The sequence below is a fragment of the Oncorhynchus gorbuscha genome, unplaced genomic scaffold (assembly GCF_021184085.1).
Source record: "Oncorhynchus gorbuscha isolate QuinsamMale2020 ecotype Even-year unplaced genomic scaffold, OgorEven_v1.0 Un_scaffold_7438, whole genome shotgun sequence".
Taxonomy (NCBI): Eukaryota; Metazoa; Chordata; class Actinopteri; order Salmoniformes; family Salmonidae; genus Oncorhynchus; species Oncorhynchus gorbuscha.
Genome location: NW_025750823.1, coordinates 7,644 through 17,556, shown reverse-complemented (window position 1 = coordinate 17,556; position 9,913 = coordinate 7,644). Strand labels below are relative to the sequence as shown.

The following is a 9,913-nucleotide window of genomic DNA, read 5'->3' as shown; positions in this document are numbered from 1 at the left end:
TTCAATGTAAAGTTTTATTAAGTTTTCTTGATTTTCAATCAACCAACAAAACACATTCCACATATGTGACAGGCTTTAAAAAAATAAAAAGTCAAAAAATAATAATACATTTGAAAAAATAAAAATACAATTAAAATGAATGATAAAGTCAAATAAAGCATTTATTTTTCTTAATCTATATATTCTTAGTAGCTATTTTCATTGATTGTTGACCTCAGTTTGTTATTATGGTGCAATGTTAATCAGTTCTAAGGTTACGAGGCTTCTTCCCATCTGATCCTTTACATTAATAGTGGTCATGAAAGTACATTTGGCATCCAGTTTTTTTCCGTTGCCGACCAGGATCTCACCACATGTGGCCACAGCACAGTAGTAAGTCCCAGCATCAGAGAGACTGAGGTTGTTCTTGGAGAGGCTGTAGACACAGCTATGTGTAGGAGAGGGAGTCTCAGGGCTCTTCTTACACTCATCACTCTTGTTCCCAGAGGTGTTAATGAATCATGGATGGGATTCTCCTGATCTGGCTCTGAACCAGTACACACTGTGTTCTCCTGTACAGGTCTCAGAGAGTACTGTACACTGCAGAGTCACGGAGTGTCCTGGATGGACTGGGTCAGACACTGGCCTCTGCACCACGGTATGATAGTGTGACCTTTGGTGATTCTTACCTAAATGGGATACATGTTTCGATTCTCTAATATATCACATGCTTCACAAAGATTCTAAGAGTTCAGTTTTGTCAGCTAATTGTATACATTAATGAGGGTTTTTATTTTGTAATAACACATATGCTACTACTGGCATTCAAACAATTCACACATCACAGTGGGTACGATGTGAGCTGTGTGAATAACATGTAAATGTACTAATGTTAATAGTATTTAGATACTATGATTACCTTTCAATAGTAAAAGAGTCCCATTGATAAAGTTGACTTCATAGGCTGTTCTCACTGCACAATAGTAAACGGCTTCATCTGTTGGGTCCGTGTTTGTAATAGCAAGTCGATACATCCCATCAGCATCAGCCTTCTCCACATTGAAAGTTATTGTGCCATACAGACTGTAGAAAAGGCCCATGGAGTTGGTGAAATAATCCTTAATTCATTGCCATTTACTCAGCTGGGCCAGGGGCGCTTTAATTAGGTCAGGTGGAAATGTCCGACAGATCTCAACTCCATAAAAGGAGGAAATTGCCATTGCCTGGTCTCGCTGCTTTCTCTTCCTTAACTCCATCTGATCCAGAAGTTCTGTGCGTCCATGAATCCACGTAAATCCACCGACTATGTTACCTTTCATCTGAATTATCTGTGGCGATCGGGAGAGTGGGCCATTCAGTTATTGTTAATAGTTATTGTGGCTTGGAGCGCAGCTTCAAACATATTGTGTAATGTGAATTGTCAATGATCACGGTCCTACGGATCCTCATAGGCCAATTATGCAATCGATACGGTTCATGTGTATTGAAATTAATTATATGTACACATGAAGACACTTGAAAGAGTGAAATGAGAAACGTCATTGTTTGCTAATTGATTTACTTTGATAATGGGGATTATAGATTGTATAACCATTCACTGTTTGTATTTTTACATAATTTCTGATAAATGGTTACGAGCCTAAATGACTCGCGGATGATTACTATTGACTTCTTAATGAACTGGACTGTTGAATTCCCTAAATTGTTAATAATGAATGATATGATTTGATCTTTGATTATGAATTTGATTGGATACATGTTATTTGTTTCCTTTGTGATGCAGCACAGACTACTCAGTAAATATACCACTTTATGGTTAAAGGAATTCCTGCCTCAGTCTCATCCATTCCTCTGTCACCTGACACGTGACCACCTGTTCACCTTCACTGGCAGTCATCCTACCTATCCAGCGACCCACGCAGATTCCACTAGTCTTTCAAGGCATAATAATACCTGGTGAATAAATGAGACTTTGGAGAGTGGAACCAGACTTAATGAAAAATTGTAACATTTAGCGTATGATCTGGAGCGTTTTTCTAAGATTAGTTTGATTATTTACACTCTGCTTATCCATTGAAGGTATTGTAACTGTTTCGGGCTTTTGAATCAATTATCAAAGTACGCCATAGCCTAATTTTACATGGAATTATAGAAATCAGTAGGCCATCTTCTATATATTTTTGATACCTACAATTGTCATTATTTGTTGGTCTTGTTACCTAAAAAGGGAATGTAGCCTACATTAGACATGTTTCCATTGACACAGGTTTATTCGACAAAAGCAATGTCGCAAAAAAACCCATTACGTCTTATAGAAGCGGCAGATACAGGAGAAACCTTCTAAAGATCGGACACATTTTTATTCTTTCCACAGGGTGAATTTTGTTTTGTAGAACTTTCTTGATTGCGACAAATGTTGATGGAAATTGTGTTTTCGAAAAAAGGGTCTTTGCCGAATCATTTGAATGTAGCTACGATGGGCACGTTGTCACCGTGTAACTGTTTAATCTTAAATGCCTACTGCTTGCAAAATAAACATTAAACTATACAAATGTTTATTTGCAGGACACAAATGGCTGAATTGCTTCGCCTTACTTTTGTGGTCTGGCAAGTTTAACCATCCAATTGTTTCCGATCTACAGGAGTGCACGTTTCACCATGGCACGGACCGTGGCGATACCTTGGCACATTATAATTATTAGAATATGACAAACATTACTAAATTATTGCTATCTGTTCGGGCCTTAACGGGCTACCGGAGACATGAAACTGCGCCATTGGCCTAAATGGATAATGGGAACACTTCGATCACCTCATTATTATTCGACACTATAGTTTTTTGCAAATATAAGAGCTCTGAAGTGTTACAATTGTAATCAATCAAGAGCGTTGAAATCATACCTTGAAAGAACTCTCATCTGTAATGATATCAGAGCTGTCAATAGCACATCAGTCAATCAGCCACTGAAATAGCCGCCTAGCTAACCTTTAAATTATTTTCAATCACCATATTTGTCACTTTTGTCCTAAATAGGCCTGTATGTTCACCTACAATTTAATTGATGAATGAATTGTCTGTATTTTATTGCACCGATAAAAGACAGCTTTGGCGACACAAAGATGGCTAAATGGAAATGCACCGTAGATGACTGGCAATTGTCGAATAAAATGTTCTATGTGCGACTTTTCTAAATGTCGTCGAAACAAATCAATGGACAAGTTCATGGAAACTTATTTTTTTCGAGTAATTTAATATTATTGCAAAATAACAATTATGGTGGCTTAGTCTTCACTAAAGTAGTGTCATTATCAGACCTATATGAATATTAGGTTAATATATCTAATGCATCATTGTTTTCATTATAATTATTTACTTCAGTAGGCCTATATGAATTGTCACTCATGGTTGTTCAGCTCATATACAAAAGAGCATAAGAGCCAACAGTGACCGTTTTGAAGGTATTTCGTACACTTTGTATTTTGGTGATCAATAAGGAAAAACACCACTCTTGGATTGAATACGAATTTTAATAAGAACAAACTATCGGATAGCCTGTTAACACCTTTTGATTATTTGCTGACTATTTATGATGCTCTAGTTTGATTTAACTACAGCTTTTGACTGTCAAAGTAGGAAGCTTTTGTCTGTAACAAATGGCAACGAGTCATGTGTTATTTATGCAGTTGTGAAAGCCCCTCAGAGGGACCTACTCTGTTTACGCTATTTTACAAGGAAATTGAAATATGTTTAGATATAATCCATATAGCCTGTATTCAAACAAATCAAGCATAAAGCTTTTGAACATCATCTGTCATTATGACATGGTCGTTGCCTACGAGAATGCAAGTTTGAACGAGCCTTTATGAAGTGCAAATGTATTACAGCTATGCTGGAGTGGCAAGGACATATCCCAACATGCACCAGCTGCAGCACAGCCTGCCCAATAAGGCTACATTTACAGAGACCTCATTTCTTGCTTCAGGTAGAAGTGTCTGAGTATTTATTCCTGTCAACAGTGTTGGGGAGTAACTGATTTCACGTACGAATAATACGATTGCAAACAACCTGAAACTGTAATCACTTATTATACCTGCACAAATATTGTAATCAGGTGACTGATTACTTTTGAAAAATAGATTATTACTTTTTGGATTATTTTAAAGGTCCAGTGCAGTCAAACTTGATTTCATGTGTGTTATATTTATTTCCACACTGAGGTTGGAATAATACTGTGAAAATGATGATGATACCCATTTAGTGTAAGAGCTGTCGCTCTGGATAAGAGCGTCTGCTAAATGACTTAAATGTAAATGTAAATGTTTGAAAGGACCACCTGCAATGTCAGCCTGTTGTTGTGGAAATGGAGTGTTGGCCTGCCTGGTGACATCACCAGGTAATTAGAGAGCTCCAAACCTCTGCCAATAACAGCTAGTTTTCCCCACTCAGACCACTCCCAGACAGTCCTAGCAAACTTATCTTGAGAAATTGCTCTTTGCTAAGAAGCTATTTTTGTTTTTTTAATCGACGATTTTAATTGAAAAGAATCATAGTAAGGTAATTAACAATTACATTTTTCCCAGAAATGATTTGATATTGAGATTAAAACGACTGCATTGGACCTTCTTAAATTCAGCTACAGTCATAGGGTGGATAGCTGTAGGTTGGTACACCTGTTTGGGTGGGGAGAGATGGTCGAAAGCCATTATAGGAGATAATCATAAATGACTGACCATTCAGCACCGTCTACGAGTGCGTGGAGGGTATTTCTGTGGAGTAGCGCTTGTTGTAAAGGTAGCCTATGACCTTTACGTCAGTAAGTACAAAATATTTTCAAAATAATACCTGGTGAATAAATGAGACTTTAGAGGGTGTATGGATAATATTATTTCATATCCGTTTTGTAGGTTAGGCTACGAGACTTCATGAAAAATGGTAACATTTTACGTATGATCTGGAGCGTTTTCCTAAGATTAGTTTGATTATTTACACTGCTTAACCATTGAAGAACGTAATTGTAAGGTTTCGGCTTATTATTAACCACCCAGATTAATCAAGTATCAAAATACGCATTAGCCTAATTTTACATGGAATTATAGAAATCAGTAGGCCTACCTCTTTATATTTTTGATACCTACAATTTTCATTATTTGTTGGTCTTGTTAACCTAAAGTGAATGTAGCCTACATTAGACATATTTCCATTGACACAGGTTTATTCGACAAAAGCAATGTCACAAAAAAAATCATTACAAGGTCTAACAGAAGCGGCAGATACAGGAGAAACCTAATGATCGGAAATATTTTTATTCGTTCCACAGGGTGACTTTTTGTTTTGTAGAACTTCCTTTATTGCGACAAATGATAATGGAAACGGTGTTTTTCGAAAAAAAATGGTCATTGCGGAATCATTTGAATGTAGCTACGTTGAGCACTTTATGCCACGGTGTAACTGTAACGTTTCACTTCACATGTATTTTTAAATGCCTACTGCTTGCAAAATAAACATTCAACTATGCATATAATGTGTATTTGCAGGACACAAATGCCGGAATTGCTTCGCCTTACTTTTGTGGTTGTCTGGCAAGTTTAACCATCCAATTGTTTCCGATCTACAGGAGTGCACGTTTCACCGTGGCGATACGTTGGCACATAATTATGAGAATATTGCAAACAATACTGAATTCTTGCATTATATCTGTTCGGGCTTTTACGGGGTACCGTAGACATGAAACTGCGCAATTGGCCTATTTTTTTTAAAACCTTTATTTTACTAGGCAAGTCAGTTAAGAACATTTTCAATGACGGCCTAGGAACAACTGCCTTGTTCGGGGCAGAACGACAGATTTGCACCTTGTCAGCTCGAGGATTCAAACTTGCAACCTTTCGGTTATTAGTCCAACGCTTTAACCACTAGGCTACCCTGCCGCCCCCCTAAATTGGTAATGGAAACACTTCAATCGCCTCATTATTATTCGACATTTTTTTTTGCTAATATAAGGGCTCTGAAAGTGTTACAATTGTAATCAATTAAGAGCGTTGAAATCATACCTTGAAATAACTGTCTCATCTGTAATGATATCAGAGCTGTATATAGCACATCAGTCAATCAGCCACTGAAATAGCCGCCTAGCTAACATTTCAATTATTTTCAATCACCATATTTGTCACTTTGGTCCTACATAGGCCTATATGTTCACCTGCAATTTAATTGATGAATGAATTGTCTCTTATTGCACCGATAAAACACAGCTACTGCGACACGATGTTTAAATGGAAATGCACCGTAGCTGGCTGGCAATTGTCGAATATTTTTCTATATGCGACTTTTCTAAATGTCGTCAAAACAAAATCACTGGACAAGTTCATTGAAACTTAGCAAACGACTTTCCTTTTCCGAGTATATAGACTACTCAGTCCTTTATTTTTTTTGTACCAGATTGTCGAGATGTGTTCCCCTCATCTTGTTTCCCCATACAGGACATATCATGTGTTAAGTAATTTATTACATAATTGCAAAATAACAATTATGGTGGCTTAGTCTTCGCTAAAGCAGTGCCATTATCAGACCTATATGAATATTATGTTAATGTATGTAATGCATCATTATGTTTTCATTATTATTGTTATTATTATTTACTTCAGTAGGCCTATATGGATTGTCACTCATGGTTGTTCAGCCCATATACAAAAGAGCGTAAGAGCCAACAGTGACCGTTTTGAAGGTATTTCGTACACTTTGTATTTTGGTGATCAATAAGGCAAAATATCACTCTTGGATTGAAAAATCCTTTAAGAACAAACTCGCAGATAGCCCATTAACACCTTTTGATTATTTGCTGACTATTTATGATGCTCTAGTTTGATTTAACTACAGCTTTTGACTGTAAGAAGTAGGACGCTTTGGCTGTAACACATGTCAAAGCGTCATGTATTCAAACAAACCCAGCATAAAGTGTTAGAACATCTTTCATTATGACATGGTCGTTGTCGACTAGAAAGCAAGTTTGAACGAGTCTTTTTACATTTACATTTACATTTAAGTCATTTAGCAGACGCTCTTATCCAGAGCGACTTACAAATTGGTGCATTCACCTTATGACATCCAGTGGAACAGCCACTTTACAATAGTGCATCTAAATATTTTAAGGGGGGTGGTGAGAAGGATTACTTTATCCTATCCTAAGTATTCCTTAAAGAGGTGGGGTTTCAGGTGTCTCCGGAAGGTGGTGATTGACTCCGCTGTCCTGGCGTCGTGAGGGAGTTTGTTCCACCATTGGGGAGCCAGAGCAGCGAACAGTTTTGACTGGGCTGAGCGGGAACTGTACTTCCTCAGTGGTAGGGAGACGAGCAGGCCAGAGGTGGATGAACGCAGTGCCCTTATTTGGGTGTAGGGCCTGATCAGAGCCTGGAGGTACTGAGGTGCCGTTCCCCTCACAGCTCCGTAGGCAAGCACCATGGTCTTGTAGCGTATGCGAGCTTCAACTGGAAGCCAGTGGAGAGAGCGGAGGAGCGGGGTAACGTGAGAGACAACTTGGGAAGGTTGAACACTAGACGGGCTGCGGCGTTCTGGATGAGTTGTAGGGGTTTAATGGCACAGGCAGGGAGCCCAGCCAACAGCGAGTTGCAGTAATCCAGACGGGAGATGACAAGTGCCTGGATTAGGACCTGCGCCGCTTCCTGTGTGAGGCAGGGTCGTACTCTGCGGATGTTGTAGAGCATGAACCTACAGGAACGGGCCACCGCCTTGATGTTAGTTGAGAACGACAGGGTGTTGTCCAGGATCACACCAAGGTTCTTAGCGCTCTGGGAGGAGGACACAATGGAGTTGTCAACCGTGATGGCGAGATCATGGAACGGGCAGTCCTTCCCGGGAGGAAGAGCAGCTCCGTCTTGCCGAAGTTCAGCTTGAGGTGGTGATCCGTCATCCACACTGATATGTCTGCCAGACATGCAGAGATGCGATTCGCCACCTGGTCATCAGAAGGGGGAAAGGAGAAGATTAATTGTGTGTCGTCTGCATAGCAATGATGGTCCTAGGAGAGACCATGTGAGGTTATGACAGAGCCAAGTGACTTGGTGTATAGCGAGAATAGGAGAGGGCCTAGAACAGAGCCCTGGGGACACCAGTGGTGAGAGCGCGTGGTGAGGAGACAGATTCTTCGCCACGCCACCTGGTAGGAGCGACCTGTCAGGTAGGACGCAATCCAAGCGTGGGCCGCGCCAGAGATGCCCAACTCGGAGAGGGTGGAGAGGAGGATCTGATGGTTCACAGTATCGAAGGCAGCCGATAGGTCTAGAAGGATGAGAGCAGAGGAGAGAGAGTTAGCTTTAGCGGTGCGGAGCGCCTCCGTGATACAGAGAAGAGCAGTCTCAGTTGAATGACTAGTCTTGAAACCTGACTGATTTGGATCAAGAAGGTCATTCTGAGAGAGATAGCGGGAGAGCTGACCAAGGACGGCACGTTCAAGAGTTTAGTTTTTTGAAGTGCAAATGCGTTACAGCTATGCTGGAGTGGCAAGGACACATCCCAACATGCACCAGCTGCAGCACAGCCTGCCCAATAGGCTACATTTACAGAGACCTCATTACTTGCTTCAGGTAGAAGTGTCTGAGTATTTATTCCTGTCAACAGTGTTGGGGAGTAACTGGTTTACTTAGAAATGTCCTTGTTTTTGAAAGACAATAACGTTTTTTGTCCATTAAAATAACATCAAATTGATCTGAAATACAGTGTAGACATTGTTAATGTTGTGAATGACTATTGTAGCTGGAAACAACAGATTTGTTATGGAATATCTACATAGGCATACAGGGGCCCATTATCAGCAACCATCACTCCTGTTTCCAATGGAACGTTGTGTTAGCTAATCCAAGTGTATCATTTTTAAAGGCTAATTGATCATTAGAAAACCCTTTTTGCAATTTTGTTATCACAGCTGAAAACTGATATTCTGCTTAAAGAAGCAATAAAACTGGCCTTTAGACTGGTTGAGTATCTGGAGCATCAGCATTTGTGGGTTCGATTACAGGCTCAAAATTGCCAGTGAAGAGGCGACTCCGGGATGCTGGCCTTCTAGGCAGAGTTGCAAAGAAAAAGCCATATCTCAGACTGGCCAATAAAAATAAAATATTAAGATGGGCAAAAGAACAGACACTGGACAGAGGAATTCTGCCTAGAAGGCCAGCATCCCGGAGGTGCCTCTTCACTGTTGACGTTGAGACTGGTGTTTTGTGGGTACTATTTAATGATACTGCCAGTTGAGGACTTGTGAGGCATCTGGTTCTCAAACTAGACACACTAATGTCCTTGTCCTCTAGCTCAATTGTGCACCGGGGCCTCCCACTCTTCTTTCTACGTATGCTTTTACAATGCAATATTCACATTACATTTTATATGATTTTCTTGTCATTTGTTAACAGTACATTTCACATAATAAAACTGCTCCAAACTGATAAATATTGAACCAAAATGGAATACTGCCAATATACATACATAATGAACACTGCAAACAATTGCGTCGAGCCAGCTACAGTTTATTTTATTTTTGTATTGTTTTTGTGAAGTACCATGTCAACATTTAGTCAACAATACATAGGATAATTATAGGTTTGTTATTTGGTAATAAAAAAAAAAATTATAATACAAAAAAACAAGATACAAATGTCAATTGTGCACAGTCTAGAATCAAACCAGGGTGTGTAGTGACAACTCTAGCACAGAGATGCAATGCCTTAGACCACCGCGCCACTCAGGAGCCCTATAGAGTGATTCTTTCAACTTTGTTCTATTGAAGCACACTGGCTGATGGAAAATAATGATGTAGTATTTACAGCCACATCCATATAGGATTTGGTTTTACCTTCCAACATATATTGATGTCAAATTGATACATTTATGATGGAAAAAAACATCTAGAAATGAACAGTGTTTAGC

The 9,913-nt window shown here is 39.4% G+C and overlaps 1 pseudogene; it reads right to left on the bottom strand.

Moving 5' to 3' along the window:
* Window positions 1–1,185, bottom strand: LOC124029723 (annotated as a pseudogene).
* Window positions 1,186–9,913: the final 8,728 nt, after the last annotated feature.